The sequence below is a fragment of the Cyclopterus lumpus genome, chromosome 4 (assembly GCF_009769545.1).
Source record: "Cyclopterus lumpus isolate fCycLum1 chromosome 4, fCycLum1.pri, whole genome shotgun sequence".
Classification (NCBI taxonomy): domain Eukaryota; kingdom Metazoa; phylum Chordata; class Actinopteri; order Perciformes; family Cyclopteridae; genus Cyclopterus; species Cyclopterus lumpus.
In genome coordinates, this window is record NC_046969.1 from 21,329,760 (window position 1) to 21,344,429 (window position 14,670).

General features: G+C 43.5%; 1 protein-coding gene across 1 annotated transcript in view; it reads left to right on the top strand.

Moving 5' to 3' along the window:
• LOC117729413 (zinc finger protein GLIS1) overlaps window positions 1-14,670 on the top strand; it is a 63,833-nt gene that overhangs the window by 31,243 nt on the left and 17,920 nt on the right. The window lies entirely within an intron of this gene.

Consider the following 14,670-nt stretch of genomic DNA (forward strand, 5'->3'; position numbering starts at 1 on the left):
TGTGAAATGTTTTCGAGCTTGAATCAACACATCTGATCAGCAGGGATTGAATGTATGTTGATCTGGGACTCCAGCAGATAAACTTGGAGGGCTAGAGAAAATAAACACACTCTCTGTGTGTATTTGTAACCGTGTTTGCGTTTGTATATAGTCTATACAGATTCAAGTATGTACTACATACTTATAGGAAACCAGGGGTGCTTTTCAATATGCTAACGTGTCGCCGTAATTCCTTTTTGTCCCTTCCTCCCCTTGCATCCTAGTCCCGACCGCGAGAGACGTCCTTTTGAAGCGTCGTCGGTTGATTAGGACGAGTGACTCGTTTCGTTACCGCTGTTTGATGATGAGCACAACAGTGTTCGTAACAACTTATATATTTACTTTCAATTCAATTCCCAACGTAGCATATTGTGACAAACATGTTCGTATGTCAAACATTTAATTTCAACACCCGGGCATAAATAGATATAATATCCTTCTATCCTGCGCAGCACCACTAGAGCGATATTTATCATATATTATCCATTCTATCTATATGACATCGTGAAATACAGCAAATTAGTGCTGAATGCAAGAGTTCTTATTGATATAGGCCTAATAGTTTTACCTCATTAACGAATGCAGTTAGAACGGCGCCTGAGGAGGCGCTACACAAACGACAAAGGGCAGAAAGTTTGATCACCTTAATAACGTTGAGATTATTCTACCTGTGGATCACCACCTCTTTTCATCGGTGGATGCAGAAAAGACTTCCTTAAAGGATATACTGGTGTTTCCTCACTCTCTTCTCACCCAGAACCCTCCTCTCTCCTCGTCTCCTCGAGGTGCATTTAAGATCCTCCGTGTTTTGGTGGAAGGGGCACGGTTTACGGGCCGAGCGAGGAGGAAGAACTTGAGAAAGGACGTGAGGAAGCACAAGTGAGCGTATTGAAAAGCACCCCAAGTGTCTCCGTGTGCGTTTTATAAGGTTTTGCATGCTCATTGTATTCCATCCCAAGTCTTAGTTTTTTCGTTTGGGCCAGTGTGCTTTCTGGTCACTAGCACGGATGCCTCTTGTGTTTGTTGCGCTCGTGCAATAGACAAAGGCATTCAAGAATTTGAGAAATTCCTATAGAGGAAGCAGAAGAGACATTCTGTTTTAGGACCAAATGCTGTAGAAAACACTGAGCTAATCCCTTTATTATCTTTCCAGCAGCAGATTCCGACGGGCGCTCATGAAATGGGTCTCTCCTCACATCCAAACATAACACACTTCTCTCCTCTTTCTCCCTCTGCCTCCCTCTCTCAATATATATACTGTATCTCTTTTTCTTCCTACAGCTGCACAGCATTTACTTCATGCTGCGTTCTTGGCAGGAAAAAGTCATTATCACAAGTCAGACCCAGACCCCTGCACGAGCCTGTCACAGTCTATACCTGGCTCATATTTTAATAAATTCTGTATAAAAAAAGCCAGTTCCTTCCTAAATTAAATGGCTGAGTTTGTGGCTCTTTAAAAATTCTGCTCCCTTTTTTACAAAAAATGTTTGGTTCCCTCTCCCCGGCAATTACAGCTAGCCCTGGGCTGCACTGCAGGACACACGGGCGGAGAGGAAACAACATAATCTCTCTGCAATATCCTGTTGTGTTTCATGCCTAATTCACTTGTTGTTTCAGTTTATTGCATTTTTTTTCTTCCTGTGTCTGCATAAATATTAAAAATATATCCAGCGAGAGTAGCCCTGACATGGTCCCAGACTTTGATATTGTTCTGCTTTGTCAGAGGCCGTCCCAGCGGATTTGAAGTGTCTGACGACTGGTCTGTGAGCTCTGAAGGTCAAATAATATCCTCCTAAACCACAAGGCTGTCTGTGTGGATCGGACCGAGCGTCTACGTGTACAGCCCGGCGCACTTTTTTTTGGGTTAGTTTGGCATAACATTGTTGGGACTAAAATAATAGTATGCTTAGGATATGTTATGGTGGGATGAAGGATGCAATGCATGAAACCTGATTCAGTGGTTTTGTTACGCTACTGTATTAACGTGCAGAATTTAAAAGTAAGAATCTTTTTTTTTTTAAATGCATATTTTGGATTATGCACGGTAGATGGCGATAGTGATGTTAAGACGGTTTTGTTCTTGGATACAATATTATGGCTTCATTTAAAATTTTATTTTTTCACCTGCCTGAGAAGGTGTGCTTATTAAGTTTGCTTTAAATCTTATTAAGTAAAGGGGGAACATTTTTGCAGCATGTCTATAGTAATATAGAATCTCTTTTTTTTTTTTTTTTTTGTTCCTAGTTTCTTCTCCCAGGGTTCATACCATCAATGTGATGTAATTGAAAAATTATTTCAAAGAAAAAGAAAATTCCTCCATGAAAGGGTAGATTCACATACTTTAGTGTGAGTCATAAATTAGAGCCAAAGGCGAGACAGAAAGCCAGCCGCCCATTTCACAATGATAAAAAACAGCCAGCATTAGCTGCTTAATTGGAACCTGTCCAAACACATACACATGCGAGCGCACAAAGACAAACACCAAAACACTCACTGACACACTCAAACCACTTGTTGAAGGAAAGTTGGATGCTAAGGCCCGCTTGGATCATGGAATTTCCTCCTTTTTTTTCTTCACTGGTGTGAAACCAGCAAATATACACATATTTAGATTTACTAGACTGATGTTTGGAGGAGAGTTGAGACATACGGCGCGGGTCAGTGCCAAGATGGCGTGTGTTTTCTGGGTAAATGGAGTCTTTTGTGAGCCATCGGCTCAGACCAGGAGATGAAACAGGGAGTGCCATTAGCTAATTAAAACTGAGGTTCAGCACATGACCCGACTTTTCCTCTGAATGCCGCGTGAAACTGGAGCCGTCTGGGCACTGGGTGCGGGTGGCGAGTGACGTTGATATTAATGTGGTTGTATCCGTATGTGCCTCTGACACTCTGGGCTGTCCGCACAACTTAAAGGCCACAATCTCAGAGTCGAAGCCCAAAAAACTACCTGTATTGAAAGCGCCTTCTTAAAGAGGCTCATACATACATATATAATTAGTATCTCTGCAAAAAATGTTTTTTTTCCTCATTCCTTAAAGTAGCATGTCATTGATTTAAAACATGTGAAATCTTCAGAACTTGCGTGCCCGAAAGAAACAAAATGAAAACGTTTTAAACTGACGCGAGGAACTCAAATTGAAACCAAATTGACCAACACAAACATATTGTGGCTCAGCCAAGGTAATTAGTTCCCCGGGCCCATACACTGACATATCCACTGCAGTGTACTTTGAGAGGAGAGGTCTGCGTATGGCTCATTGAAAGTAATCAAGGTCAATAGGCGAGAAAAAGGCATTGATTCCGCATGTCAGGAGTAAACCGCACGCTTCGGAAACGGAGCTCCTGAAGTCTGTTGAATTGGCACGAATGCAAAAGATCCAATCGGGTCCAAATAAAGACCTGGCGGAGGTCAACTTCTCGCACTTTTAATCGGAAGGTCCCGTGCCTCTGTTCCGCGTTAAATCATTTCTTAAAATTAACTTTGTCAGTCACTCCCCAGGCAAATTAATTCATCAGGTAGCTAGATAGTCTTAATTTCTTCCTACAAAGCCATAACTCCGTCCTGTGGTTATCCTCCGTCTTCCTGCCAGGTCGGCTGTGCCGCCTGGCTCGTCGTGCTAACGGTAACACAACACTGTCCATATGTGATATTGGTATATGATGAAACTGCTGGCGGAGGGGCTCTGCGACTGATGTTTTGGCATACGAATGAAAGCCCTGGATGGATGGATCTTGCTTGTTTTCCTTGTCGAGTGGACCGGGCCAACTTCTTGTCAGGCCGGAAAAAAAGTTTTCCAGTCAATCTTTTGCAGTAATGTAGTCCAGCGCTCCTCTCTTTCACTCCCCACTATCTATCATTTAGATCTGAGCTTAGGACTGTGCTAGTTTTTGTTTATCTGATTTTAAGATTTTAAAAACCTCCAAGATTTTACATTTTTAACTCGGTGTTAACGTTTCAGTCGCTCTCTCTTTCTCTCTCTCTCTCTCTGTTTGTATGATGTCTTTATGTATTTTTTTTATTGCAGTGACACAATTAGGATTTCCCGTAAGCACTGTTAAATGTTAAAGTATGTTCATTCTTTGCATAGTAACGTATTGCTCAAGACACGCTAACCCGTGCCAAAAAGCGTCACAAGTTGGCCACGTCAAAACTGCAGGTTTAGAAACAGCTGCTGCAGAGGCTCTGCAACTGGATTATAATTATAAATCACAATTTGCTAGGACAAAAAAAGGTTATTATGTTAACTTTTAGGTATGTGCATTTAGCTGGGATCAAGATACCAACTTTCAGGTCGAGCTAACGGAAGATACTAATGCGAATGCATTATGGACACCCATGTGAGGACGCAAGGGCAATTTTCTTTTGCCTGCGTGATTGTGACTTAGAAATATAGCATATCATATTGGTATAAAATGCACAATATAATATGCTATATTTCTATTGCACGCTGCTACAATGAACTCGAGCTAACTTGCCCTCACCCTCATAACCGGGTATCAAAGCATGCAGGCTTTACTACATGTGATACACTCTAATTGCATTTGCCTGGAATGCAATATTTTGAGTTTCCCCATTTCCTGAACATTTAATCACGCTCTGGTATCGGAAACCTGAAGACCCGGGGGCTGGGGCTGGTTATCCGCTGCACAGAGATTGTGTCATAATTGTGTCCCATCCAAAATCTTAATCAGTTTAACCTCTCTACTGAGCCAGATCAGTTTACTAATACATCGGATAGAAGAAGCCGGGGTGAGTGTTCAGGGCTTTCCGTCATGTTCAGGGGGCTGCTGCAGGGACGCAAACCCGGTTTACGCAGAGGGAGGATGGATGGAGAAGAGCCGTGGGGGATCGCCTTGTTAGGTCATGACCCTTTTGCAACATTTAAGAGAATATCTGCTGAGCCGGCACTTGCAGCTAACAGCTTAAGTCGACATTGCTCCACTACAGCTATACTTTGCAAATAGTTGCTTGCTGCTATATGAATGCTCTGAATCCCATATATACAGTAGAACCTTTGAAAGCGTTCCCTGTTTGTGCTCAATAGTAGTGCTTTTTTTTTTTTTTTTTTTGCTGTATACCGTCATGGATCATGTGTATTGTGGAGGCCAAAGTATATTTGTGGCATTTTACGGAGCGAATACATAACCAGCCCTTTCTCCTCTGAGGCTACCATCCTCTCCTATTCCTCCCAATTACACACTGGCCCAGGCACAAATTGTGCCACAGCAGCCACTCTGTAAACATACCCACCCAACTGTGTGTGTGTGTGTGTGTGTGTGTGTTGTCAGTGTGGCAGAGGGCACCGCATAGAACGGAATCCCCTGGCCGCCTTCACATCACCAACCAACCAAACAAACAAACAGACAAACAAAAAGAACGTTTATACACAACGAGACCACTTCTGCCTCACGGCTCCACCACAGCCCAAGACGACAGTATCCCTCCACCCAGCCAGACCCACACCAGACAAGGCTAGACCTGCAGCTAATATATATGAGTTGCTACCGTGCAAAATAAACACGAAGAGAAGTATGGATAAATGATGTAGCGAAAGACGTGTTTACGTTTAGGGTGTCAAATTTAAATTATGCACCGCGGTGTTCTGTGGTTAGTACGCCAGGTTTAATTTGAATGTTTGAGAAAAGAAGTGAAGGCTGGAAGAAACGGAGCCAGACAGGCAATTCAGCTCCAATGATGTCATCCCAAAAAAAAGAAGTTTTTGCCCAGAATTCATCACAAGGCGTTATGCATGACAGGTGATTTGGTATGCACTGAATGCGGACTTGAGAGAGCGTTTCTGAATCATTTGCACAGCCGTTACACACACACACACACACACACACACACACACACACAACTCAAGTGTTTGTTACGAGTTGACCAAACTTTCCGAGCTGAGATCTGCGAATGTTTACACTGTCGAGACTTTCAGTGTGTTTTCAAATGCCCACCAGAGAGTGACAGAGTGAAGAGAGATCCAAGTGGAAAGATCCAAAAAGAATATTGAGGGTTGGATTGTGGCGTTAAATGGCATATGTATCAAATATCTTTGTCTTCACCAAAGCCACATTTACTGAAATGATTGATAATGGGGGGGAAAAAATGAAAAAAAAAGGACTTGAAATCTTTTGCAGTGGGACATACGAGGACACGAATCACAGAATGATGTGATTTCTTATAGCCCTATTTTATGATTGTGTAACCCAGAAGCTGGCACTACAACGACTGACATGTACCTCTCCCCCATAGAGGTTTACACCCCAACGATCTCCTAACTGTCTAGAGAAAGAAGCCCCTCTTGCTTTCTGTTTGCTTCTAAAAACATCTGTTTCACATTGAGTCTGTTCAACTTTGGAATCGATTTAACATCGATGTAAAAAGGTTTATGCGGGGTTTAGAAGCAGATTGGTTCAGTTATTCGGGCAGAATTACAGTAGAAGTAAGAATCCTTTAAGTCAGAGCGTAAGCTTTTTTTTTTCCTCTGTTCTTCCAGTTTCTCATAACGTCGCTCTTTCATACCGCGTCACGTCGTAGCAGCTGTCATTCAGATCGCACTGCGTCCTTGTCGTGCTCAAAACCAACAATGCACGGGGTCATGCATGACTTAAAGTGCAGCCAGGAAATGCATATTATATCTGGTGAAAATGCTCTATTGTAATGTGCTGCAAATTGTGTGTGAGTACCGGGCCGAGACTCATATTACGGCCAGCGTAAACATATGTCCGATGAGAAAATTTGAAGGAAACATCCCATGAAAAGGTTAACCTTAGAATATCAGTGAAGAGTGGGATCTTTGCCGTTGGCGGGTAGCTCGAGTCCGTCGTAATTGCGCAAGAATGGGGAGTGGTTTCGGGTTTTCCTATAGGACAGTGGGCACAAGCGTGTTACTGTGGCCTGAATAATTGAATATGAATAGAGAACCAAATACTGAAATGTGGTGACTTGATTTATTGAAATGTGAACGAAGGGCGACGTGCTCGCTGAGAACGCCCGTGGCAGGATTTGAGTCGACACATTGAATATCCAGCACATTCTGATATATTGCAAACCAGCCATATCCACATAACTGGAAACTGGATCCTGAAACCCAGAAGAGACGGAGCAGAAAAGAACACAACCTCGACATGCGGAGGAGAGAACCAATCCAATCAAAGGGGCACCGTTGCACCACATTTCTTTCGCAGCTGCTTACTCTTCTTTCTTTTTTTTACCCAGAAGGCTTTGTGGTCTGCTCCCCCCCTCCAGAGGGTTGCATAAATGCAATATCTTCCCCTATACCCTGCATTGAGTTCCTATTCTGGTGTTGATCACAATGCCATGTTGACCTATTGTTTAATTTCGCTGGCATGTTTTCCGTCTCAATACTATCGTGCATCTGGCCTGATGGTATTTGGCTTGGCAGCTCTCTGGGCTTCTGCAGTGTTTATTTGTTGTCACGTCGGAGTTATAGAGTCGCCCAGTGTATGCTACAGTAGGTCTTTGGACAGCTGTGTCAACTCTCGCCTTGTGTGGACAACGGATGGTTTGCCAAAAAAAAAAAAAAAAGGGAGAAGGGCTTTCATTTCTTTACCTAACAAGTCTCTAAGTTACAGGACTTCAGCGGTGGTATTTTAGTGTGTCAGGTTGTCACACACAAATTGTATGCCAATAGGCACGATTGGAAAAAGACAAACGCCGCATCATCTGAAATCACAAAATGTCAAAGCATCAAAGAAAAGTATCCCCCTTTTTTTTTTGCATTTAATTTGATATTACATTGTGTACGTTATCATGAAACACAAGAATGCACATTTCTAAAAAGAACAATGCAGCTTCAAGCATGTTTTTTTTACCTTTTTTAGGAGGAAAAAGTAAAATGAATACATAACATGCTAGACAGACTGAGAGGCAAAGTAAGAAAGAAAAATGCCGGATGATGGTGACGATCCAATAAAAATATCACTTCAGATCACAGCCCAATCATAACGTTGGACTGCACAGTATTTGTCTGATAGTCTAACAAAATACAGATTAATTGGATCAATTAAACCCAACATTATTGTCCTTACTGAATTGGTGTCTATCATCCCTCAATAGCACGGGTATTTAATGGGAGTCATGGAGCACGTTGAGCTGTATAACACTCCATTGTGGTGCTGCAGCAAGAGGAGCCTTTTGGCAGGAGGGTTAAAAGAGAGCAGAGAGAGAGACGGAGGGAGAAAGCGAGTGTGAGAATAGAGGCAGGTGTGAGTGAAAGGTGCTGGACAGATTGAAGCCCGGGTGTCGTAGCTCATGGGCCCGTCAAACAGGATCCTGCATTGACTGCCAGTAACATCAGTCCAGGCGGCGGCTCGGAACACAGATCATGTTTAGGATTTTCATTACGTAACCCCCAGTCTGTCTTTTTCATGGCGGGTTCGGATTTCGTGAATGGGTTTATAATTTATGCCTTGATAGGTTCTAATGGCTGTGGCCCTGTAAGCTTTGTATTGCACTCTAATTAGCCATTATAAATGGTTTGGATTGGTTTGTGAGAATAAACACCGTCACAAGACAAAGTGGGATTGTTTTTTCCCTCTCTTTCACTGAATGGGAGGTCAAAGGATCACGTGTCTCCTCACTAAAGTGGACACCACATATCACTCTCTTATTCAGTGGTAGATGGCCAATATTCAACCCGTTCTGTACAATACATCTTCTCATCTCTCCACCTCAAGTACTTGCTCCGTTTTGCAAAGGAATATAAACGGCCCTTTCAGATGTGAACCTAACACCTTGAAAATGAGGGCAAACATTTCCACAACACCTCCGACACCCCTCAAGTCATGAAAATGCTCACTTCTCCAGATTAAAAAGAAACACTACATTTGTCCATTTAATAGTAATTTCTTCTGCTCAAATAAATAATATCATGAGAATAAACCATGAAATTGTGTCAATCAGCCATCTCCTTTCACTGCTTTATTTCCCTTCGCTATGCAGGGAAATAAATAAATAAAGAAGTAAAAAAAATCAACAACTTGCAAATAATCACTTTTTTTTATTGTATTTTACATTGTATTGCTATTTATTTTTTTCTCAATTCTTTTCAAAATGATTTATGTACATACATACGTTTGTCAAAACCAATAGAGGTAACACAAAAGTCAGGCAAAAGCATTCTAACACTATAATAGTCTTGTCATGTTTGAGTAGAGCCATTATGGAGACCCACAGCAGGTGCAAATGACAAAAAATGATTCCAATAGTTGTCAGATAGATGAAGCCAGCAACGTGTCAGATTCCACGTCTGAAATAGACCTAAAAGCACCCATTGTGCATTCTGCTGTTGTCGTTGTGTCCTCTCTCACTGAGAAGCATTGATGTTGCATTACGTTTCTGATCGTATCCATTTGTTTGTTAAAAGTTGAGTCTCATGGAGCTGTACCGTTGACCCGTGTTCATACAGTTAAAATCATTTCTTGACCCCCTCAGCAGAAGGAACATGTAATATGTTGGGGGCAACAGAGGAATCAAGCTGAGCTTTTGGTTCTGTACTGTGCTGCATGGTAGCACACGAGACATGTCCTTCCCCTTGTCAATCTGCTTCATCTCTTTGAGAACGTGACCCTGTTTTCCCTTTTCTTTTTTCCCTCAACCTGGTGAACCGGTAAACCCCAGGCTGCCCGGTTCGAGAGGAAATCACATCTTAGCCCTCTAATCTGATGCAGGACTGCAGAGCTGGTACACATTTGAACGAAGGCCTCTGAATCACAGCAGGTTAAGTGCTTCCATGAAGCCTCTCGCCATGTTGTTGTGCAGCCAGGCTCACACTCTTGCCAGGCCTCCACAAGCAGGAACAGGGGTTCAGATCCATCACTGCACTTCCTCCTCAATCTCCAGAAAACACTCTGTGAGAGGAACAAAACAGCTGCGCAGGCTTATTATGTGAGCGGCCTCATTTAGTCATCATACGAACGCTTCCTGTTGTGCCATCCGCATAGTTTTTAATCTGGCCCCCAAACTATTCGGGCACGAGTGCAAAATGGCTGTTAAGAACAATTTCTTTAGTCATTTACATGACTACTTCCTCCCACCAATTTATCGTCTCTTGCTCGGCTGGCTGGTTCATGCACATCTGGACAACACTCTCTCCATTGGCTGCGTGTGTGTGTGTGCTAATATCTCAGCATTCATAAATCAAGGCTTCACAAAAATAAGGCAAAGTGCAGAGACGATTATTCACGGTGAAACGAAGCAAATGTACGCGCATTTAGAAAGGAAAGAGAAGAAGAAGAAAAAAAGCCCACCGCTATATCTTTGATTCAAATTAAAGCCCTATTTGCAACAGTTGAGGCTGGCTGCTAACAGGGTGCCGCTCCGCAGTGGAAATGATATGTGTAAACTATGTAATGCGAAAGTTTGAGCCAGGCTGTGTTTAATTTTGTATCCTGACGAAGCGCATGAGAAACCTGCCTCTCCTTAACTGTCTCGTTGAATCATATGGATATAATTTCATCCATTTACGTTTTTCTGCTCTTTGCTGTGGTTGCCACAGGGCATTTGCAAGCCGGGGCAGATTAAATGCACATGTTCCTCCCATCCGCAGCCGGGGCACTCAGCTCCGCAGCCTCCCCTCCGAAACAGATCCTGAAGTGTTGGTGGTTTTCCTCGTTGGTCAGGGCGGAGAAAGACACCTTGTGATAAACCAACTCATTCCCTCCAAACCCCCTTTTTTTTTCATACTTATAAAGTTATACGGGCTGTTTTTGAGTATTGGCACATTCTAACATGTTTTATTTGGCAGAGGTTTTCTTTTGCCACTCGTACTCTTTGCCTTCATCATTTCTGTCAGGCTTGGCTGTAAAGGAGCTTGGATGTAAGAGGTAAAACTAATCATAGCGGATAATTGGTGGAGGCTTTTAGGCACTGAGAACCTTTTTATCTTCCTCTGAATGTGAGTAATGGTGAATGTCATGCTATTAAGCAGCCAACCAGTTGAATTCCATTGCCCCATCATTAGTCAGTGGCCTGATATACAATTACTCCCTGGAGCCAGAGAGATATGTTAGTGTTAGAGCATCGATAGCAACGCCCGGAGAAGCTTGACTGTCAGATAAGGAAAATACACGGTGCTTATTCTTGGGGGGGGGAAATGACTCCCGTAGGTGATAACCTTGGCTGCAAGGAGCCTCTACCGTAGCTCTGCTTCTCCCCTCTCTTTCTGCATTTTTCTTCATATGCCATTCATTAACGCTTTTAATCAGATTTGCCGCCCCTGCATGTCAGCAGCCATATTTCCTCCCGACACCCCTCCATAGCGGCCGGTTTGTTTTCCATCTTCCACAGCTCCCGCCGGTTGCTAATGAGCCGCTGCATGAGAGGAGGGTGCCGCACACTGCTGCCTTTTAGCCCCCGAAACAGTTTGGCCTTTTCCCTGCCAGTCAGGAGTCATTTCCCATGAAGGCCTCAGGCGTGCCGCAACTCCACGAGCCTGCATGCCGGGCCCATAATCTGTCTGTTGTGATCAGCTGCCTGTCCACCTTTTCAACCCACTCTCGCCCCCTTCAGCCATGTCAAGACCCCCGCTGTCATCCCAAATGTTTACCGAGCCCCTGAACCCCCCCCCCCCCGCTGCTCAAGAGTGAGACGGTGTCAAACAGGGCTAAAATCCCTCCGCGCCGCTCCACTCGTGTGGCGATCCGTCAGGTTTACCTTTGACGGAGGTTTCAGAGAGGAAAACTAAACATGTTTAAAGCAATTAATGTGATTAGCGCTGTCTAAACTGTTTTCATAGATAATATCTACGGTAAAATCAATCCTGTGTCCTGTGCCACAACTCCACGTTCATACATCTTTAACCTATGTGTTCATTTCTTTCTGAACTGTTTATATATATATATTTTATTTTACTTCGGCCAATCTCATTTGATTCAAACCCATAACCCTAGGATGTATAATTGCCATGAGGTCACCTTTTACCATATTAAGACTACAGACTGCCCACATCAATACTGTTTAAACACTTTCTTCATTAATAAGAAGAAAGTGTTTAAGTGCACGTTTTCGAATATCCAAACCTGAGTAGGTTTTTGGCGGTACATGAACTCGACAAAAGAAAAGAAGTAATTTTAACCATCAGATTGGCCACGCTAACATCTTACTGTAGAATAACATTTGCCACGCAGGGTTCTGGGTAATGTCCACGTCTCGGTGTGGCAGTGCCTATTGGTTTTCCCAGCCGGCAGGAAAACCTCTTACTCAGCAGTCTCCCTGCTCGTCCAGCTTCCAGAGTAATAATACGCTCTACACGATTAACACGCTTTCCTCCACGGGCCCGTAACTATAATTTAGCCTCAAATTTGTATCGCGGAACAGAAAGCAGTGAAAGAGTGATTATTCCCTTATACATGAATACACACATTTGGCACGTCAATAATAGCCGTGTTTGTTTTCCAAACCCAAATGCCCGGCGCCGCATTTCAGGAGTCGGCACGGACCCCCGTCTGTCACGGCTGGTATGGTCGTGTGGATGTTCCTCTGCACTCAGATTTTTTTTATTAAACTTTCCCACCCTCGCTGCGTCTCCCGTTTCCATCCGAAGCATTTGATTGGCGAGACTTTTAGAATGATATGTTTCCGCCTGTGCGACACTGTGCGATGTGAACTCTTAAAATACTTTTTTTCCAACGATTTGAATGATGAAGCCCGGACAGAATGTTAGTGTGCCGATGAATCCGGGGCGAAATGTCTCTTGTCCTGTCCTCTGCGTCGTTGGGACTTTTGTGTTGCTGTCTAGCCAAGAAATCATTTATATTGTCGTTATGCATTTATCTTCTCAGCTTCAGCCACACCAAACGGTACGCGGGCTAATTAGATATTGTCTAACCTCCTTTTGAATTGTGGATATAATCAGTAGTCTCAAAAATGTCTCAATTCAAATCATAACATTGCTAATTTTAGACTGTAGTTTGTCTTTGTGATAGAGGTGCTCACCTTGATGCTGATTTTTCTGATACCTTTGAAAGGTTTTGGCATCGAAGAAACCCACCTGGATGAGGTGAAGCTTTTCAGTAAAAAAAGCAACAACCTCAAGCTAAGTTTTTAAACTTCCGGAGTTGTGCGTTATCTCGCAATAATCGGGCAGATTAAGACTCTGCTACTGATCCACACAAGCACAAACGCCCACAGATCAGCCAGGTCACCCAACACGGCTCTACCATGACTGGCTTAGGTTTCGCCTGTATTAAATGGTGCCTCGGTGAATAGAAGGCCCTGCCTGTGCCGTGTGAGTGAATGAAGGAGACCAGGGATGAGTACTGAGCCTAGATGGAGCTGAAGGCCTATTAGAAGAATGGTGTCACTCTCTCCTTAGCCGTAACCCGACCTGTTGTCAGCAGGCTTCACTAAAGGTCAGGCTACAATGGACAGTAGAGACCGCAGAGCCTCCGCAACAGTTTGTAAATGTAGTTGTATTTGAACTGAGGGTCAGCTTGGCCCCTTGCAAGAAATTGGTTTTAGGTAAGATCTAAGAGTGGGGAAGCGGAGATATTATGAGATATTGTTTGACATTTGAGGGGGAAACTTAAGAGTTTAAAGTCGTAACGGCAACCGTTTTATTTTTTTAATTTTATCAGACTCTTCCTGGTTCCTTGTTTCTGTGTTTTAAACCTCATATTTAGGTTCCTGAGAATGAGTAAAGCCGTTGGTTCTTCCTAATTTGTCCAATCTTCAGTTATTCCGATGCGTTTGAGGTGCAAACGGGAATGCACAAAAGGGACTTTTAGTTCCCGAGTTTAGTTCCTCATGGTTCTTGGAACATTCAGGTCAAAAAGGGCTATTCGTTGCTTTTTCATTTGCTGAAGCAGTTTACACATCTATTACTCTTCGTGTCTATTACACTGCCTTTTGTCTTCATACTCTTTTGTCTCCACGCGTCCACCTGTCCTATGCCCCTCGTATGTACAGTCATACAAGCCATGCATCTGGAGTCCTTATAGAGTGACATGCACGTGGCAGTAAAGAAGAAGGATGCTAACATGAGCTCTTCACCTGCTCCTTTTGTTCCCTGTGACAGTCTCAGTATATTGATGTCCAGCTGCTGCTGGATACCGAAATGAGTTTAACCCTGGGTAGATATACGTAACATTGAGCTACGCTTCCCATACGACTACACGCTCATGCGGTGTGTGAGTCTTTGCACAGCAGCCCCTGTAGGGGGGTCCTGACATGGACCGCCTCGTCAACCAATCAGCCGTGTTTTTTCTGCTTAAGAGCAGGAGTGGATATGCGAGACGGCTCATGCATCATTCACATGTTAACAAATCTGTGGTGTTCATTGGCTGAGTGGTTTGGATCAAATGGGCCACGCTGGGACGGATATGAGCCTGTTTACAGCCGCTGTCACTTGTCAGTCTAACGCACTATACACAGCAGAACACTTATCTCATGCTATGCATTACAGCCCATTAACCGCCGCCGTACGGCACACTCCAGTTCCCCCCTGCAATTTAGACGCAGCCTTGAGGCAGGTGTGCGGTCTTTTTCAAGTGGATGTGGTTTATAACGGAGGACCCTGCATTGGTTACGTTATTCAAGAGCCGTGGAAAAAAATGCTCGCAATTATACCACCCATGTTCTTCAGCATCTCTCACTTTTCCATAGCCGGTGAT